The sequence below is a fragment of the Rhinolophus sinicus genome, linkage group LG05 (genome assembly GCF_036562045.2).
Source record: "Rhinolophus sinicus isolate RSC01 linkage group LG05, ASM3656204v1, whole genome shotgun sequence".
NCBI classification, from domain to species: Eukaryota; Metazoa; Chordata; class Mammalia; order Chiroptera; family Rhinolophidae; genus Rhinolophus; species Rhinolophus sinicus.
The window spans coordinates 142,589,302-142,611,749 of NC_133755.1; the positions used below are offsets into that span (position 1 = coordinate 142,589,302).

The 22,448-nt window shown below is 35.1% G+C and overlaps 1 long non-coding RNA gene across 1 annotated transcript in view; it reads left to right on the forward strand.

Annotated features, from left to right (window-relative positions):
- Positions 1-22,448, forward strand: part of LOC141571698 (uncharacterized) — a 130,042-nt gene that overhangs the window by 39,924 nt on the left and 67,670 nt on the right. The gene's annotated exons all lie outside the window — the stretch shown is intronic.

Here is a 22,448-nt window from a genome sequence, read left to right on the forward strand (position 1 = left end):
TTGGAAATCTTCTCAACATACACAGTTCTATTCAGTACCCAAGGTGGTCATGCCTTTAGTAAATGAGTTAGTCTATGGAGATATAGATGGTTTACTATTTATAACTCTGAAGGATTATAAGTTTCTCTCAATATGCACATGGTCAAGATCAATGTCAGATGTGTCAACTGGCTGATCATTTATTTCCCTGTTTAATTTAGGAACAAATTAAGTGTTTGGTATGGAAAACCCTATAATTTCTCTAATGCTATATATTTAGGTGTGTGGTAAATGTTTTAATCAAATTCTTTAGCAGATCATTGGGGTTAGGCAGTAAGAGTTCATCACTTTCGTGTGTGTATGTGTGTGTGTGTGTGTGTGTGTGTGTCTGAATGTATGTGTGACTAGGTATGTATGTTTCTGAGTATGTGTATATATGTGACATTTGTGTGTGTGAGAATGTCTCAGTGTGTGAGTGTGCAGGTGTGTGTGTACAATGGGAGAAAGAGAGTCCCTCTTCCGTTCTCCCTGCGATATGTATTGTGCTCCTCAGCAAAGAGCTGCAGCTTCTCCAACTGTTCTTGGTGGTGTCTGGACTAATAGAAAGTCTGCCACATTTGTGACTGCTTACTGTTTAAACTGAAAAATTCCCCCCTTTACTTAGGGTATTTTTGGTATCCAAGACTCTTTAGTCACTTGTAGACTTAAACTCTTTAAAAATAAAACCTTAATTTCTTTTCTGAGTGCTACAATGTAGTCTCTTTTGGTGCTAAATGAAAAACTGAGTCTAGAAGAAAGATGTACCAAAAAAAGAAATGTTATGATACTAGTAAGATGATTTACTAAAGCTGTTTTTAATTGCATTAGATACTATTTTATTCTCCTCCAAGTATGTAAAAATTTAGAAGCTCATGTTTACTCTTTTAGAAATAAATATCAGATAAGCTATGTATTGGAAGGACCTGCAGAGCTCCATTTTATCCCCCTAGATCTCAGTTCCTTTCTTCTCTAAAATGAAAGGGTTGAGGTTATTTTTCAGATGTCACCCTTCTTGTTTGCTAGCCCCAAAGAATCACAAGTTAGAATTCATATGTGTGTGTGTGTGTGTGTGTGTGTGTGTGTGTGTGTGTGTGTGTGTGTGTGTATGTTCATTTTGAACAGCCTGGACAGCCAGATTTGCCTGACAAGGAATGTGTAACTTGTTCAGTATCTTAAAGTGAAATATCTAACATGATGCTGAACAATCTTGAAACACTATTATCAATTCATTGCTATGCAATAATTTAGAAAGGTAGACTATAGCATGCTTGACACTCTAGAAAGATGTTTACTTATTTAGGTAGCAAAATATTGCTTATTTACAATAGAGTCATACAATTGGAACGGGGAAAAGGTCATTTTTATAGACAGAATAATTGTTCTTTTATGACATTTGCAATTTCAGGAAGCTTCCCTGAGATTCAAAGTCTGGGGTATCAGTAACAAATTTATTGACACTGTTAAGTAAAATAACCCTGTGAAAATACTCCAAGGTTAAAGTATAAAATCTTTAACAAAACTGATATCTGATCAAGTGAACACATTGTTTACATTGATAACTCATGTCAGTTTTTAGCGTGTTTTCAGTTCATATGACATTTATACCTATGTCTCTATCCCATGATTAGCCAGGGGAAAAATCTAGTCTTTCTCATCTCTAAAACTTATTTATATTGTTGACTTATTTTCAATTTAGTTTATGTGTATTCATTATTCAATTATGTCAACATCAGTAACAACATTATTAGAGTTTGTAAGGTGGGCAGATGATAACATCACAATTTGCACTTGTCCACAAATAGGTGAAATCTCTGTTGTATTTATATCTACAAGAAATACGATACTTCTGTAGGAAGAAAAAGCATATTGAAGAAATGGAGAAAAGCAGAATGCTGGACTATCAACTAGAAGATAACAAAATGAATAAAAAAATTTAAAAGGTAGAAAGATAAACCTAAGCCCTTCTCGAAAGCGCCCTTCCTACACTCGTCCATACCACTTATGTTTCTGGCCCCAGTGATCTCGTTCCTCATAGAAAACTACAAGTTAATAATGCAGGCACAGTGATCCTTTCCTCTAGATCAGGAGCTGGTAAATGTTTTCTTAAAGGGACATATAGTAAATATTTTAGGCTTTGTGGGTCAAGGGGCAAAATCAAGGACATTATGTAGGTACTTATACAGCCATTTAAAAGATAACCATTAAAAATGTAAGAGATATTTTTAACTTGTGGCCCATACAAAACCAGGTGGTAGGCTGGATTAATCTTTCATTAAGGAATGGCAATTTCAAAATTATATCCTATGTGAGATACCATCAATGTTTTATAAAAATTAAACAGGTCAGGACAGACTTAAAAAAAAAAAATGTCTTTTTTTCCTCTCAATACCACTGCTATTTTCCATTAATGTTATTATCTTTAAATAAGAAAAGGACACTCAGCCTTAAACTTCAAGAAATTTTCCCCATAGGAAATTTCCATTGTTTTAACTCAGAGTCAACAAGGTATAAATCAGAAGATGAACACAGAGCTAATAATAGAGACAATGTAAACAACACTAGTAAAAATGATAGAGGATGATGGTAGAGAATTGGATTCAATGTCAATACTTTAAAATTTGATCCTCTGATATGAGATTTCTTTAATGTTATTAGTTGATATAATTTTAAGAGTTTTAGAAGAGATAATAAACGTTTAACATTCATTTTTGTAAAACTTCATGAAAACCTTATCTAAAGCTTGAGATACAAGCTATGGGAGGGAAAATCATGTTATTGTACCCAGAAATTCAACTGGGTCATTCCCTTTAAGACTGGAACCTATGGGAAGCAAAGATAGTCTTGCCCCATCTTTTTCTGTCCCCATTTTTTCTTGCCCCATTTTTTATCTTTGAAGGAACAGAACTTAGCAATGTATTTTTCTCCATTGTCATTTATGGAATTATGTAGTTTGTCTTAATTAAGAAAGTGAAAAGGAACTCAATAATTTTGTGGGAGTCCATGTAGGCGGTAAAATATGTAAACAAAACTGGAAAAGAAGATACATAAGAAAAACAGTGTTTCCAGGTGAACTGGAAGCTATAAAACATCATATGTTGTATAATTTTTTATATGATGGTGTCAAACTACTCAGATTTTTAAAAAGTCAGCCATCAACTCATTAACCAGTGCCACTAGACGTTGCTTAAGCTGTGGTGCTATTTGGTGTATTCAGGGAAGGAGAGATAGATATCAGCTTTTCAAATAGAAAATAGCTATCTAATATAAAAAATGATTTCTTTCCTCAAGTCTTACTTGGCATATTATGTTACATTAGAGGAGGAAACAGAACGTTAACTGTGTAATGAGACAGGGATACAAAAATGTAAAGGAGCACACACATTTTCAGCTTAGACACATGCCATCATCTTAGACATGGGTAGCCATTCTGAAATGATGGCCGGATTGTTTTATGCAAACCAGCTGCTTGTGAATAAGAATAATGTGAAAGTTAAACAAGTTTGAAAACTCTTCAAAAAAACACAACAAAAGCCTCAAAGTGTCCTAAGTGATACTTTGCTATTTTAAACACAGATAAGAGACTATCGGTAATGCAGAGTGACAGAACTTGGTGTGTTTTTGCCACTGTAATGCCGATGGCCTCTTGTTAATGTGAGCACCCACATTTTTGGGTTGCTGGTGCTTGTCAATACTATATGTGGTTCTTTTGACAATGGTGCATACAGATGAGCTTTTAGGCCTTCATTAAAGTCATTGTAGTTAATTTCTCAAAAGGGAATATAATACAGGTAAGTGCAGAACAGGTAGACTGCATATTTGATTTATTTTGGTAAGAATGAATATATGTATCATTTCAAGGTGAGAAAAATGAACAAGGTGAAAAAAAAGAAACTGTGAATGGAAAACTGAAATAATGTTGGAATACACAGAGATGGATCACTGGTAAAATCACTTTTTGTTTTTCATAGGATTTGACTTACTCTCTTTCATTGAATATTTCTTATGTGTACTCTGATTTTTAAAAACTATTTGATCACACTCCACAATTTAATTATCAATATCATTTAATCTATAAAATTTTAGACTGGTTCAGATCTAAATGATCCCAGAAAGATAATCACTTATTTTATTCTTTTAAAAATATTTTCCAGGAAAGGAGCCTCAGAAACTCGTTTGGGTTAAATTTGCATGTTTCTTAAATGCTGGTTGCAGTTGTGTTTACTGGGAAGTTGACTCTGAGACTGAGGTTACATGCAGGACTTCATTAGGGATTGCTCTCCAGACCAACAACCATGGAAGTGAGTGAAGAAAAGAAAAGGGAGAGAGAGAAGAGGGAGGAAAGGGAAGAGAAAATGAGTTGGGAGTGAGAGTGAAGGGATGGGACAGCAAGGAAGCAGAGTTGAGGGGAAGGTAGCAGGTTTGGACAGAGAGAGGTTGGAGCTGTGATGCTGTCTCCATCAATACTCAATAACACAGGTATCTCATACTTCAGGGTGTTGGATCTTTACTTTTTTTTAAATTTACTTTTTAAATTTATTGGGGTGACAATTGTTAGTAAAATTACATAGATTTCAGGTGTACAATTCTGCATCACATCATCCACAAATCCCACTGTGTGTTCACCACCCAGAGTCAGCCCTCCTTCCATCACCACACATTCGATCCCCCTTACCCCCATCTCCCACCCCCGACCCCCCACCCTCCGGCAACCACCGTCTGTGTCCACGAGTTTCTGCCTCTCACCTGCTTGCCTTCTTCTGCTGTTCCCGGTTTATACACCACACATCAACGAAACCACATGGCTCTTCGCTTCCTCTGTTCGACCCACTTCGCTCAGCACTACACTCTCAAGATCCATCCATGCCGCCACAAATGTTCCCACATCATCCCTTCTCACCACCGAATAGTACTCCACCGCATATATATACCACAACCTCCGCATCCATTCACCTATCGAAGGACATCCCGGCTGTCTCCATGTCCTGGCCACTGCAAACAAAGCTGCAATGAACATTGGAGCACACATGTCCCCATCTATAAATGTTTTCAGACTCCTTGGGTAGACATCCAGGAGAGGGACCGCTGGGCCACATGGCAACCCTGTTCGCAATCTTCCCAGGAACCTCCACACTGCCCTCCACAACGGCTGCACCAGTCTGCATCCCCACCAACAGTGTACGAGGGTTCCCCCCTCTCCACAGCCTCGGTGTTGGATCTTTACATTATTCTATAGACTATACTAATAGTTTATACTGGAAACTATATATTATACTATATATTCCAGACACTGTACTCTATAATATTTTCTATTCTATATACTATATATTCTATATTCTATACACTATAGTAATTCTATATACTGTATACTTAGTTTTATTCTATATACTATATTAATATATATCACATATTGAACACTACATATTACACATTACGCATTATATATATTATATGTTAGTATAGTATGTAGAACATATATGTTATACTAATATATATATACAATATATACTATAGTAATGCATAATATGTAATATATACAGAGGGCATCAAAAATATATACACATTTTAAGAAAGGAAAAAACTGTATTAAAATTAATACTATATCCTGATAACAAAAGATGAATGCAAGTCAAGTGTCTACATTTTTTTTGCTCCCCTGGTAGATATACTACTACATATTATATGCAATGCTAATAGTTTATGCTGTGTAGTTATATATGATTTATGCTATATATTATATTTATAATTTACACCAGTCATTGGCTACTGCTGTCCCAGGAAGATGGCTTGCAGTTGTGAGAGTCAGCTCTCTTTAGTCCAGGGCACTTTCTAAAGGGTAGTTTCTGGAGAACACTGACAGCTAAGGACAGCTCTTCTAGAAGCTGGGGGAATAAGTCCTGACAGCTAAGGACAGCTCTTCTAGAAGAAGGAGGATACGCCATTCATCACCACATTCACTACAGCTTTAAAATGAAGACTATTTTAAATTCTAACCTAAATTACTCCTATTGAAATCGTTTATATGTTTAAATATGGGAGTACTGAACAATTACCTGTTAATGTACAGACTGCATACATCAATCATGATGCAGAATGAGTTTGCTAATGTAACTGACAGCCAGATGAACAATCCCAGTCCATTCTCTTCTAAACTTTGAAAGCATTTCTCTTGTGTTTCCTTGAATACACTGGTTAAATCTAGAAAAAAAATATTGATTTTGTATAACATTGTTGCAGAGATTATACCAGGAGGGCCCAATACATAACAATGCTTGGAAGACACTGTTGTAATTTAACAACCTGGAGGGGGCTAGCTATTCAGTAGCACAATATTTTTTCATTTCATACTGGGCTGTGGGCAAAAATATGTGTAAGTACATTTTGGATCCTAAAGTAGGATCCCCGGCTATATATTTAATTTGAAGAGACTGGTACTAGGCATTTAAGGAAGAATAGATTAATTAACTTATTTTACTTAAATTGAATAAAGAAAATCACTTGGCAATGTAAGAAGCAATGAGATGTGCAGGTACATCAGTTTTATATGGACTGCACAAGCTCTGTGACCTCCATCAAGTGGCCAAGGGACACTTCATAGGAGCCAGGTGAAATAAGGGTGTTTTGTTGACACTTCCATTCATGAGACTATTGAGAAATCACTGCTTCAATCTCAGAACGTTTTCCTGAACTATAGTAGGAATCACATAAAGACGATTTCCAGTCAATTCTGTGATGGACACATAACTTTCTTTTTATATGACTACTTTGATAGGACCAACTGGATATATCAGAGCTTGAATTAAATGAAGAATTTAGAAAAACAGTCAATTCGGATAAATTGGGAAAAAATATTTCAGATTTCAAGACACCTTAGATATTCTAGAAATACACATGGCCTTTAAAGTCTGCCCGCATGAGAAATATTAAAATTTTCAGTTTTGAGGGAAGTCAGGAAAGATTTTTCCTGATTTATACTTTCAATTAATATATAAATTACTGCCTTGTGCATTGCAAGTTGATGACACTAACCATTCCTTAGAAGGACAGCTATTTTAAGGGGACCTTAAAGGGCAGAGATGGGTAAACCAGAATTATAAAAGATGGTCTATCAAGTTGTAGGGCATTTTATTGTAAAGAAATAAAAGAGCCTCTAAATCTGGTTAGATGAATAAATGATCTTTAAAAATGATACCTTCAAAAAGACTAGACAGAAAGTAGGAACTTAAAGGTAAAACAGTGGTTTAGTCTTCTGCTCATTGAACTTGCCCTGTGATTTATTTTTTCCAGTGTGAGATAAGAAAATGAGCCTTTGATAAGGACTTGTAGAGGTTATGCTTTCCACTCTTCTGCCTCTAGAATAGTCTGAGAGTGTTTGGGTAAGACTTTCTTTCATTCTCCAGGCAGAAATAAAATTGCTGAACTTTTATAGAAAGGTTGCCCTCTAAATAATACTTCCAGCCAAGACTACAAGTTCCGTAAATCTTGCGCCAAAGTGTGAGTTGCTCCTTTACCAGTTGCTGGAATTACCTAAGTCCAAGGGTGAAAAGCATTTTTAACCCAACATGTTTTCATCATTGTCTTTCATTATTGTATTTACTTTACATACATAAATGAATGTCTGTGTGTAAGAGATACGATTACTCTTTAAAGCTATTTTGTGCCGAAATGGCTAATAAGCAATATGATTTCTATAATTACCCATGAATACTCAAACTATAAATGGGTCCTGCTATTGGGCCAATTAGACTACAGAGCATACAGAATCTTCCTTCCTACTTATTTACATTTCTGTGTAAGTAAGCAGCGTTCTTAAAAATTATGGAATACGAATTAAAATTTCTTTCTCTGTCTAGTTTTTGACGAGCCTCAGGTCTTAGAGTCTTAGAGGTTGAAATGAATCATTTGGTTTTTAGTTGACTTGGACAGGAGAAAAAAGCCAACTACATTTTTTGCAAGATTTTAAATAAATAACATCTGATGGCTTAGCTATAGATGATTTAATTTTTTAACACGTGCTTCCAAACTTTAATTTTCTGCAAACGAGCCATATCAATTATTAATTAGTCTGTATTTTCTCAAAGCAAGTCGGACTTAAGATCCTTCATAAATATTTAAGAGTGCTGCTGCAAAATAAACAAAAATTTATACTTAACTTTTAATTGGAAGTTTGAGAACTAATGATTGCAAAGGCAACAAAAAGCAAGACAAACAGGCTAAAGAATCCAGAGAAGTAAAAAAGCAGATGCTAAAAGAACAGGAAGGGCAGACTTCTACTATAACCCTCATTGCCTCAGCTTTACAATGTGAATCTCATTTACTGCACATTTAATAAATGGGATAAATGGATGTGGCCAAATTTAACTCAGGCCTGACTCATGATAGCACTTAATTTCTGATAGTTCACTTTTTCTTTCTTTCTCTTTCACACACATTGCCATGCATGCTGTACAGTCTTTCCCATTAATACTGACAAAGTTACTAAAAGAATAAATATATTAATATATTAATAATGGCCTGCATGTAATTTAAATAATAACATCATTAGCAAGGCTTCTGAGATAGATGTTGTTGTGGGTTGAATTGTGTCCATGCCCTGTTCCCCTAATGCCCGCCCCATGATATGTTGAAGTCCTAACCTCTGGTACTTGTGAATGTGACCTTATTTGAAACAGTCTTTGAAGATGTAATCAAGTGACGATGCGGTTACTAGATTAGGGTGGGCTCTAATACAACATGACTGGTGTCCTTATAAGAAGAGGAGAACTACACAAAAGACGTATAGGGAGAATGCCATGTGATGTTGTAGGCAGAGATCGGAGCGATGCATCCACCAGCCAAGGAATGTCGTGCATCGTGGGCAACAACAGAAACTAAGCAAACCATGGAATAGATTTTCCCTAGAGCCTTCAGAGAAAACATGGCCCTGGTGACATGTAGATTTTAAACTTCTAGCCTTCAGAACTGTGAAAGATGAATTTCTATTGTTTTAAGCCACCCAGTTTGTGGCATTTTGTTACAGCAGCCCTAGAGAATAAATATCGATACTGCAAGCAAATCTGTTACTTTTTTAAATTATGAAATAAAACATATGACCATACATAGAATGTATGTACAGTTTAACAAGTAATTATAAAACAAACATTCATCTGACCACCATCCAAGTCAGTAAAACAAGATATTGCTGCATTCCTGAAAGGCTCTCTATATCCCTTTTTTTTTTAATTTTTAAAAATTTATTGGGGTGACAATTGTTAGTAAAATTACATAGATTTCAGGTGCACAATTCTGTATTACATCATCTATAAATCCCATTGTGTGTTCACCACCCAGAGTCAGTTCTCCTTCTATCACCATATATTTGATCCCCCTTACCCTCATCTCCCACTGGTAATCACTAAACTATTGTCTGTGTCTATGAGTTTTTGTTTCTCATTTGTTTGTTTTGTTCTTTTGTTGTTTTTGGTTTATATACCACATATCAGTGAAATCATATGGTTCTCTGCTTTTTCTGTCCGACTTATTTTGCTTAGCATTATACTCTCAAGATCCATCCATGTTGTCACAAATGTTCCTATATCATCTTTGTTTACCGCCTAATAGTATTCCATTGTGTATATATACCACAACTTCTTAATCCATTCATCTATCAAAGGACATTTTGGTTGTTTCTATGTCTTGGCCACCATAAACAAAGCTGCAATGAACATTGGAGCACATGTGTCTTTATGTATAAATGTTTTCAGATTTTTTTGGGTAGATACCCAGGAGAGGGATTGCTGGGTCATATGGTAATTCTATTCGTAATTTTTTGAAGAACCTCCACACTGCCTTCCATAACGGCTGTACCAGTCTGCATTCCCACCAACAGTGTATGAGGGTTCCTTTTTCTCCACAGCTTTCCCAACACTTATTACTATTTGTCTTGTTGATGATAGCCATTCTGACTGGTGTGAGGTAATATCTCATTGTGGTTTTTATTTGCATTTCTCTGATGATTAGTGATGTTGAGCATTCTTTCATATGTTATTTGCCATTTGTATGTCCTCTTTGGAGAAATGTCTCTTCAGGTCATCTGCCCATTTTTCAATTGGGTTGTTTGTTTTTTTGTTGTTGAGTTTCATGAGTTCCTTGTATATTTTGGATATCAGCCCCTTATCGGAGGCACTGTTTGCAAAAATTTTTTAATTGGCCTTGGAAAATTATTGGAAAGTTACTAACTTCATCAGTTATTATTTCATTAACAGAAAATGTAACTTACTAATGTGGTTCACTTGGGGCCATACTTGACTTAGGACTCTCTTACAAGATAGATGTCCAGTTTATCAGGAAATTCTATTTGCTTGGCCTTCAAAATATATCTGTACTTGGACTACTTACCACTATGGTTTTTAAAATGTAAACTGCATCTCTCCCCCCATTCCCAGCAACTTCGATATTGGTTATCCTGCTCTGTTATTTTCCCATGGTACTTCTTACCTCCAGCGTACTAGATAGTTTCCTCACTTATTACAATGATTGCTTATGGTCTGTCTCCTATCACTAGAATCTGAGTTCCGTGAGGGCAGGGATTCTCTGCTGTGTTCCAAGGGCTTAGAGCATCAGTACACATAGTCACTCAATCAGTGTTAACTGAACAAATATAATTTTGTTGTATTTAACTAAAATTTGATTTGAGTTTATATTTGGTGCTGTATATTTTAGGCATATAAACCAAATTCAAACCTAACATGAATTCAAGTAATATTTTAGTAAAAATAATCTCCTGTTCTAATATAACAATTCTGTGCTCAAGAATTGTTGCATCTATCATATCCCAGAAATTAGGGTCCACACATGACTACTAGAGACAGTTGCCATCTTGTACTGTAAATACTTTAGCAAAACTTTTAAATTATGAGATTGAAAATATTCACTGAAACTAATACTTTATTTAACATTGCTTCTGCACAAAGTGCTTACACACTAAACAAAGAATTTTCAATTTTCAAAAAAAGTGCACTTTCCATCACCATATATTTGATGTCTACCCTCATCTACCACCCCCCTCTGACTCTGGGTGATGAACACACAATGTGATATGTAGATGATGTATTACAAAATTATGTACCTGAAATCTATGTAACTTCGCTAGCACCTGTCACCCCATTAAGCTTTAATTAAAAAAAAGTGCATACATTCAAAAACTCACAATATGTTCTTTGGACAAGATCATTCAACACATGCTCATAAGTATGTAGATATTTAAATAATAAAGTTGTGACATAAATGCATAATTTTTCATTGATGTAAAATACAAATTTATTTCATGTCAGCAATTCATATAGAATCTCTTTGTTACACGATATTTAAAACATAATTTTTTGCCTGACAGATCCTAATAAGAGCTTTTGAGCCTTTCTTTGACTGTGAGATAAGAAATTGAGCTCAGAGTTTCTTTTCTTCCCTTCCTCCCTCCATTCCTCCTTTTTTTTTCTTCATTTTTGATCTTACTTCCCCACTTTCCCTCTTCATTCCACTGAATATTCAATGCCTACTCTAGAAATAAGCAAATGGAATGACAATGAACTAATACGTTTAACTCATCCTGCAGAGTTCACTGCACATTTTGGTTCATCATTATTTTCTACATAGAGATTGTGTTTCTTCATTGAATATAATTACATTGACTTCCTACTGAGTAGTATAATTTTCAACTCTAACACCTTTCTTATACATCTAGAAATTGTGTCCACATCCATTCTTTAATCATCAGAGCTGACATCCATTTGCAGTTCCCTCATCATTTAAATCATTTCTTCTAGGCTCTAGGGTCCATTTATTTTCTATTGCTTGGCCACTTGAAACATCAGTAATAGAGACTTTAGGAGGCTGTGAGCTGTGGCTTTTCTTATGATTTGCACATGCTAAGCTTACTGGATGTATTAGCATCACACGTGGGAGGCACAAACAAATGAAAACAAGATTCAGAACTCTAAGGACATTACTGTTGATGTAAGCTAATAAAGAGTGGAAAATCAACCAGGCTGAACGGCACTTAGTCTTTGCTCATTTGGGTATCTAATCAAGAAAGCACTGGAGCTTAATTTTCTTCCTTTCTTCCTTCCTTCCTTCCTTCCTTCCTTCCTTCCTTCCTTCCTTCCTTCCTTTTTTCCTTCCTTCCTTCCTTCCTTCCTTCCTTCCTTCCTTCCTTCCTTCCTTTCCTTCTTTCTTCCTTTCTTTTACAAGTTTTACCACCTTTATGAAGTTCTACAACCCAATCTTGATAATATCAAATATTAAAGTTGATTTTCAATATTTTTTTAAATATATAGAATCCTTTTCTGACTAGAAGTAAACCAATTCTCCTCACTCCCTGTTTCTTTTGTCCCCCATTCCTTTTTCCTTGTCTTCCTCTTCCTTTATTTTTTTCTCTCAAAAGAAAATATTTATATGAATGAAGCAAACTACATCCTAATTTGATACTTTGGCATTTGGTATTCTTAATTTCACCTTTAACCAACAACTCATCAAACAACAACTAAAAAGCCCAGTCTAAGAATATATTTTCTGTGAATGAAAAAATCAACTTTCTCTAGTCTCTATACTTTTTCTTTACATCTTGTTTGCTGATAGGGAAATAAAAATGGATGGGAAGCTGAAGTTGAAAAAAATTAATTTTTGAAAATCCGTATCATTTTGAATGACTTCAGCTCATTCCAGAATTTCAGTAGTTCCCAAATAAGTTCTTTCTTAACCTATGAAATGTCCTTTGTATGTGATAGTCCTAAACCTACATGCTCTAGATAGTTCTTGAAACTTGCTCTCCCCTTTGTCATATGAAAATTGTACATAAAAGAGGAAACCAAAAAGGACCATGACAAAGTCACTAGTCCTATAACTTGTCCATGTGCAAATATTTGCTGATGAATTAAAGAATCAGGTAGACTTGACTTTTAACATGAATTTCTGATTGAAACTAAGTCAGAAACAAAACCTGTGTTGTACTATCTGTATTATTTGAATAACCAGTAACTATGTAAATCTATTAAATACAATGTTTTATTCCTTAGTTAGTTTATTATTTAGTAATCTGTATTATTTATCTCAGTTTTGCTGTTATAGTAGTTAAATCTGATAATATTTAGATATTGAAAAAAACAAATCTTATGTGAAATAAAGGCATAAATCTCAAAAATACCTGTTGGGGAGGATTGGGATAAAGAAGGTATACAAAATATTATGTTTTTGTTTTTGTTTTTAATTTGCTTTTCTTATATCTCATTGCTTTAATGTAGTTCTATGTTTATATTTTTCATTGTGACTTTATAAAAAAATAAACATCTAGTGTGTTTTCTATTTTCCCATTTATTTTTCTCTATAGGCTTTGCTACCAAAAAAAAAAAAAAAAAAAAAATCGTAGGAAAGCACAACTTCAGACTTGTTCTAATTTCTTTTTATTCTCCCTCTGTGTGAATCCAACTCACAACCCAGCAAATAAATCAAAATGATTTTTTTTTCTGAACTTCATTATGGTACACTCACTAAATGGTATTTTTGATGTCTCATTGTTAATTGCACAATATATTTTGTTAATCAAAGAATTTAATTGTTATATTTCCCAATCAAACCCTTAGTTGTTTTGCTTGCAAAGCTTCAATCTAGATTTTCCTTTTGAGGATGGTAATCATGACTAGGAACAAAATGCTTCTGCTGGGTTGCTTGGAGAGGTATGCAGTGGTTTTGACTGCCTGTATATCTCAGTTCTTGAAACTTTCCACACTTCTTTAAAACCAACTGTCTTTTTGGAATAAGAAGGAAATGTGAGGAAACTAATCTGCTTTTTCAGGCTCTGCTCTTTAATGAAGAGCAGCGTTCAGGTAAAAAAACAAACAAACAAAAACAAAACTTTATAAGTTTATATAAATAGAATAGTATTTTGTCTTTTTAAGTCTGGGCAATTTATGTAATAAAAAGCATAATTTATCCAATCATGCAATTCACCTGGGAGCCCTGTAATGTAGATATGGAGACTGATAAAGCAGGAGCTCTCCCTTGTGGGGAGGAGCAAGAATCTAGTGAAGAGATCGAAGATATACATGAACTGTTACAAAACAACTAAGTACATGGTATCAGTGAATGAAAATTGCACCAGCTCTGGAGTGACAGTACTGCTTGTTTGGGTGTCAAGTGTCAGAGGAAACTACACAAATAGAACATTTCAGTATCCCTGTAAAGACACGGAAGGAGTTGGCAACTCAATAAGGGTGAGGAGAGGCATCCAGTCACAAAAAGGGGAGTACACACTAGTTAACCACAGAGCAACTGACCCTCAAGCTTGCAAGGCTCTTTCACTGGCGTGGGCTTCTCCCAAATCTCTGTAGCTAAGGTTATATTTGAAATTTTGAATTTGTTAAAGTCATCCCTTCCAAATTGTCTAAATGTTCATTTTTCACAAAACTTGGATCCACCCTTGTAATTATGGATGGGGTAGAAATAAGAAAGGGCATGGCACAGAGACGGTGCAGCCTTTTCTGCCTCCACCTCAGGCCAATGAGGGAGAAGTGGCTGGTAGCTGACTTTTATAACTGAAGAAAAAATATCCAAATCATAGTCTTTGTTGTCTCCAGAGCAAATGCTGGAATTTCTTCAAGTGTTATTGTTCACTTGACCTGCTGAGGAAGCAGGACGGCAGGGCTCAGAAAGCTCACTTAGAAAGAGCAAGTTCAGGTTCAGGCTCTTTCCAACGTCTTTTTTTTTGGTAAGAAAACAGTTGAATATTTATATTTCAATATTATTTATCTATTGTTATTATTTCGATATTATTTCAATTTCAATCTCTCACAAACACCATTTATTCATCAATTCATTCATTCTTCTAATATTTCTTGAATGCCTACTGAACTCATCCTCCTATTCTCCTATTAGACCACACATTTCAAGCTTCTCTATTTTATTGATGTTTATGAGCATTTGCAGAGGGTGTAGTTTAGGCGAAAAAACTATATTTCATTCTTTAGAGAGTACATGCCCTACTTGATGTTGCTTCTGTCTCGTGGATGATAATATTCCTTCCACTCCACACAATTCTTTATCAAGTGTTTCAGACCTTGTCTACACGCTTTGGGATAATTGTTCAGCTGTTTCATATTTGCATATTATATCTTCCCTCTTCCTTTTAAAGGGCGGCACCACAAACTGTTTTGTTTTCGTTTTTTTCTCTCTTGTCTAGCACAATGCCTATCTCCTTTTATGTGATAATTGAAGGAGTAGAAATACTTACCTCTTAAACATTAAACAATACTTAGGAATACAGGAAGGTTGAGGTTATTTATCTAGGTGTGAAAACTTCAGATAATATTTTATTTGTTTATTTTTTTTGAGACAAGAGCATCAGAGGAGGTCACACAGTGGAGCAAATGGACCAGTGAAGTGATATAAAAGAACTGTGGGACTTTTAACCAGATCTTATATAAATCATTTAATCTTTTTGTGCCTTGATTTTGCCATGTTTATAATGGTCTTTATCATAGGGCCAATTAACTTTTAAGAATCCAGATGGAAAATTCCAACAATACTTAGCTACTAAGTTGAATTTTTAGGGCTGCCTGACTGCCGTAATTCTTTGACATCCTTCTGTCCATCTCCTTCACCCTATGCTTAACCACCAAATAGCCAGGTTGTCTCACAGTTCACTGGTCCCTTTAAGAGAGTAAAATCATTGATGAGTCCAGTAACTTTATCCCTGAGTTATTTAAAGAGCAGTTTCATCTTAACCATTATAGGCAAGAAGCTCAAATACTGAAATATATATTTTTTGCTTTTATTTATTTTGAATTGCTAGAGACATTTAGTAAGAATCTTGTCCTTCAAAGTGTTTTTACTCACAACAGTTGTAGTGCTTTCCAGTCTTTTGTTGCCTCTTGGAAAAAGCTGTTTTTAAATAAGAAACAATAGAAAAGAAAATTGCCTTTAAATAATTCAGAGGAAATCCATAGAAAAAGTCGTCTATGTAAAGGAAATCAAGAGAAATAATGTTAATCGAATCACATTTCATCCACGAACTTGGTAAAGAATCAGTTTTTTCTTACAGTAAAGACCAAATTTCACTAAAAATTTCTTTAGTTCTTACTTTCCTCCTATTCAAGGTGTCCTTTCTCAACCTCTGAATATACTGTTCATTGAGACTTAGCTTACAGGAAACAGGAGACAGAGATTTTAAAAGATGAATACTTACCGGTAGCTGGGTTGTGAGAAGAAGGTAGGGTTTTTAATGAAGGCAAAGTTGATAATCTGATAACCTATTAATGTATTGCTTTGATACAACTTGCAATCCTATTACATTCTACCATGTATGAATCCATCACAAACAGTCTTACCTGTCTCAAGGTTGGCTGTAGGACACATGCTTTGAGCTATATCACACAGGACATCCACTATTTCTCACTGTGGGTTCCTCGTTGGCACCTTGAAGGGAGTTTATTTACTACGCCACTGTAGAGTGGATTGGCTTATCATTAAAAAATTGGCCTAATATAGCACCCATATTCTGCTTTGTGTCATCTAATACTAGAAAATTCCACTCTTACAGGTGGGATATCTGCAAAATTGAATGAATATCTAGAGATAGGAATAGAAATTAAAATGGATTTCGGCTTAGGTCATAACATATCGAGACAGGTTTCATTCCAATGTTTTGCAATTGAATGCAGTTATTGTAAGCATGTCAGAGAGAAGGAAAAAAAATGTATGGGTTTTTATGTCAGTTTTGTTCTGGAAAAATTGAAAATAGCTGATTTATCATTTTCTTCCTTTTTTTTTTTTTAAATAAAAGAAAAATGTCCTTCATAGTTGAAGTACTGGTGACCTTTCACAGGAATTATGCAGGCAACCATGCAGCACTGTTCTATTGGCGATGGTGTAATACAATCAGTTTTACTTGAAGAAGAGGCCTCTGGGCTGCAGGGTAACTAGCTTAATAACTTTTCAAGAGGACAAATCTGATACAAGACCTTAAATGCACTTTAGGTATTTAAGTATTAAATGTGCAGGTAGGGAGAACTCCAGTGGATGTCTCAGGGTGCATGAAGACACATTGCAAATACAGGCCGCTACGACATGCTACACTCCCACCTGCACAGAGGTTGTTTTCCTTGCAAGCCAGTTTGGGTTTGTGACAACCAGCAATTTTTTTCTTAATACTCCCAAGTCCCAGGTACATATTCTGTATAAAACTAGTTGCCTTAGAAATATATCTGCTTTCTCTTTGTTTTGCATTCTCCTTTGTCTCACCTTTTGCCCACTTTACTTACTTAAAATATCCTTAAACATCACCACTAGAATATCAAGGATTATATTTCCACCGGGAGACTGGAGACTTGTTCCTATCAGCCATTATTTCCGGTGTAGGAGCCAGGAGGAAATTGTCTGATTGGAGCACACTAATGTGTAGCTTAGCACATTGAAATGACTGTGGCTTTAGTTTAAAGATATCCCCAGGCGTGGTGTAAGATATTGATCTGTGCATGTAAATTTGGGGGATATTAAATCATTGTGCTTAAGGGATATTAAATCATTGTTCCTTGAGTCAAAATCACCTGTGTTATGATGCCAGCTTATGATGCTCTTCTTTGCAGGTCCATTTAACTTCTTCAAGCTTCAATCTCCTCATCTGAAATTTAGGGCAAAAATGACATCTACTAGATAGCATTGTGATGATTAAATCAAATATTCTAAGTAAAAGTGGTTAGCACAGAGCCTGGCATATACTAAGCTCTCAGTAGTGATGATTATTTTTTACTGAATAATCTGAAGATATTTTCCATTTCATAATTATTTTACTAGGTATTTGCTCTATCTTTGTGTTGAATGTAATTAATTCTAAGAAAAGCGTTGCTTCCATTGGATGGTATGAACTTAGATTTATTAAAAACTAAAACAAAAATGTTTGGCTGATTTCTGGGGTGGTTGAGAAGTGGAGAAGGTGACATTTCATGAACTAGTAAATTGTTGTGGAAGCAATTCAGAAGTTGCCTAGTCTTGGACTAGAATACTCTAGGGGAAAGAGGCTAGATCAAAAGCCCCAAACAGAGCTTAACAATGGAAGAGAGTTCTTGATAAGGTGTGAAAGACAGGAGAGAAAGACAAAATTTCCAGACTCACAGATGGACATCAAATATAGCCACAAGATTTATCAGAATTGCTTTTTTCTCTTATGAACAGAGGGGAAGTGTGATAAGTTATTCATTCATTCAGCAAACACGTAGCAAGTGTTACTAAGTGCATAGCAAGTAAGTTCTACTATTGATTCTGTTTCTAGCTTTGTGCTAAGTGTGAGAAACAAGGGCAAGTTGCAGCCCCTGTCCACAAGGGAGGCAGAGTTTGTAACTTTATTATAGACTAATATAGTTTTAAGTGAATTTATAAATTTGTTGGTGGGAGGAAAGGAAGTATTGAGATAATGATTCTAGCAGTGAGAATAACCAGTGAGAATTGCTATAATTATTTTTAAAATATAAAGTGACTTTTGATTACTAGTTATCAAAGCACATTGTTAGAGTTACAATGATTCCAACAGTTTGTTAGAATTGTGAGAACAAAGATCAATGGAACAGAAGAGATAGTAGGCAGGATTGTCAGGAAGGTAAGGCCTTGATGTCTGAAGAGGCCAGTATTGTGATATTGTGTCTGAGCAAAAGGTTCTAAAGAAGCTACCTGAATGTGATTTTTTTTTTTTAAATAGGCCTTATTATTTTCATTTGAAAAAGCAAGGACATGCAAAATAAAAAACTATTAAAAAATCTCATTCACTCTGATGTCAATCAGTGAATATTTTAAGAATTTAAGAGAAAGCTGTTGAGTACATAAAGGTGGTTGCAATTTGTTCCTTAAATTTACTTTTTTGTTGCAGCAAAATAACCCATGGAACACTCAGTCTAAACTGTCACTCATCAATTTAGAGAAGTTCCCCATACATTTAATCAGGAAATGGTTTTTGTTCTTGAAAGGAGGCATTATTGTGTTCATTTAAAAGTAAATATCGTAAGTAATAGGTCATTTTATGGTGAAAACTATAAACACTGGCACATTGTAAAATATACAATATCTAAAAGACAAGCTTCTGGATGACCTAGAGAGGATCATGTAGCATTGTCTATGGCCCCATGGCTACATTTTGAGGACTAGAGTCAAGGAAAGACAATAGTTAAGAGGCTTAGCATTCAGGCATACCTGCTTCAGCATAAAGGTAACCTCTCCACTAAGAAGTATAGTTATTAACTTAACGTCTCACCTAGGTCTCTGGATAGCTTTGTTTAAAATTGGTCATCTCTTCCATTCTGTTTGACTTCAAAATCCCTTATGTGGAAACCATGATGGGTAATTTATAAGGTGGTCAATTTATTTGCCAATTTCTCCTCTGAAGAGTTTAAAACAAGAAAACACACACGGAAAACTTTTTAATCTTTTCAACTCCTTAAAGCTAGATGAGCTGAAATACAAAAAGTGAAAAATATTAAGAGCTCATTATGCAGTGAGCACCAATTCTTCTGGGAAAATTAGTCCAGAATACCTCTGCATTTAAAAACAGAGAGCTGTTCACCTCTACTCTCATTAGTGGTGGAACCTAAAGACAGCTGCTGGGAACTAACAAGGTAAGTCTCCCTTCAAGTTTTATGCTGGTCTCTACAGAATAAGCTGTGGTCTTTTGTTGTGAGTAATCATGCCTTTTTACCCTGACTCCACACTTGAGATTTGGGAATTGAGCTAGGGGAACTAGAATTCTACAAATGGGATTTCTCATCTAATCCGATGCTTGGTTTTGGACTCAAACGACTGTCCTTTTTGAGAGTAATCAGAAAAGTGAGACTTTAATTAAAAAGAAAGGGGGGGGGATAGAGTGGATGGCATAGGAGCAGAAGAATGAATACAGTGCAGCTTTGACAATACATAGAAAAGCAAAGGACACCCAAGCCTCCACTTACTACTATGTGAATGTGGGAGACAGGCTAAGCATTGAGCAGAGGGTGGATTTACCCTGCTGCGTACACTGTGGTCACCACAGAGGGAGTTAGAGCTTCATCGTATGACCTGGATGGATTACTACTAACTAGTGCCTCTCAGCAACAGGAGCCCCAGATTTGCAGGGCTTTTCCATTTCGAATGTCTAAGTTCATCTAGAATCATCACAGAAACACTTAGGAAGCTGGAGTTCCACATTCTTAAATTTCACCTATTACCTCTAACGTGGTGGACCCCAAGATTTTCATCTATTTCTACTCCCCAGAACTGGTAACATCTCAGAAGCTGCCTCCTGATTGTCTGGCAGTACCCTAAGGTCAGACTATAAAATAAAAGATACATTATAGCAAATACTTATATTTAAAGAACAAGAAGCCTTGATTAATTATGATAAATGTATCCTTATTCCTCCCCAAGCTCTCTGTAGAATGGATAGTTATTACTAATTTTAAAATGTCAATGAATAATTTGCAGCAAAAAAGTCAAAGAACAGGTAAAACTTGAACAAAGCAGATTATTATATCACAATTTGACTTTATCACAATTTTCAAAGCCAACATTTAAATTTTTCATTTTAAATTTAACGTGCAGTGAAAATAACATTTTTGATATATAGCTTTAATAATTTTAACATAGATTTATGTGGCCACCAACTCAATCAGGATACAGAACCATCAAACCATCCCTCCTCCTTGCAACAGTAACTACTGATTTGTTCCCATTCCTATGGTGTTTTTTTTCTAGAATGTCACATACATAAACGTATTCAGTATGTTACCATTGGAAACTGGCTTTCTAAACTCCGTATAAAGCTTTTAAGATTCATCCATGTTGTTATATATATCAATTCCTCTTCCTTTACATTGATGAGTAGTATTCCATTATATGAAAGAACAACAATTTGTTTACCCATTCACCTACTAAAAAACATACTGCTGTTTCCATTTTAGGGAATTATGAACAGAGCTGCTATGAAAACGTTCATGTATAGGCTTTGCATGTACATACGTTTTTATTTTTCTAGATAAATACCTAGGAGTGAGATTGCTGAGTCATATGGCTAAAGTGTACCCTTAAATATAAAATACTGCCTGTTTCCCAGAGTGGTAATACCTTTTTGCAGACTTACTCGCAATATATAAGATTTGCAATAGCTTTACATTTTTTGCCAGTACTTGGCATTTTCAGGTATTTTAAAATTTAGCCATTCTCAGGGGGGCACAGTGATATCCTATTGTGGTTTTAATTTGTATTTCCCTAGGGGTTAATGATGTTGAGCATCTTTTCATGATCTTATTTTCCTCTCATGTATCTTCTTTGGTGAAGCATCTGTTCAAATATTTTGCCCATTTTTAATTGGGTTATTTATTTTCTATTTTGTTTAATTTGGGGGTTGTTTATATTCTGAGTAAAAGCTGTTTGGCAGATAGGTGATTTGCAAACATCCTCCTAGTCAGTCTGTAGCTTGTCCTTTTATTCTCTTAACAGTGCCTTTCACAGAGCAAAAGTTTGGAAATGTTTTAAATTCCCCATCTCTATGACTTTTATCGTCTACCCTACACCTGAGTGTAAATCTCAAAGGAGCACCCCAGAGACTCAGTATAAGTGACTAGCAGAGTGAACCACACAATATAAACTATACCTCTAGAGTGTCTGTAAACTAGACACTCTTTATTCTTAATTGCAGAAGGAAGTAATCGGTGGCTAGAAGAGCCTTGTCTTCAGCAGTCTCTTTGATTGGAAGATACTGTTGCAAGGAAATGACCAACATTATGTAAGATTTAAAGAAAAAGTTTTAAGAACTCCATTTTCATTCCTGCAACCTGTTCTCAGGAGTTCAACACATTAATCTTGAAATTGCTGTCACTGAAACTATTTTATAATGCAAAATTAACATTTGTCAGCATCCTTTTAGGTTTCTCTGGAGACTAAATGTAGGAGAAAGGGGCATTTTGTCAGGTCTTCACAGGCAAGGCTAAGTGGCAGCAATGAAGCAATTATCTGAATAATTCAATAAAACTCCTCTTTTATTTAATTATTCAAATAAATCCTTATTTTTCTTTCTTTGCTCTGGCTGTGGAAACTTGTCATCTAATTTACTTATGAAAAATGACAGCCTTTTTATAGCTAGTTGAGTCTTAAAGCTATTTAATGGTTAAGGTTATCAGACCTTTACAATAATTGGTAGAGATTCTAAAACTCTGTTCTTTATAGCACATTGAAGATGACTGAAAAAGCATGGTGTAATCTCATGTTTTCATATATTTAATTCTATCCCCTAAAGAAACTACTGCTTGCTCTTCATTTCCAGCTTCCAACATCTGCAATTAGACACTGGCAAAACAATCACCCTAACAGCTGCTAGAAACATATAGTTTACAGAAAAATGTCAAATGTGTTTTTGAATGTTGAATTAAAAAAAACAAAAACAAAAACAA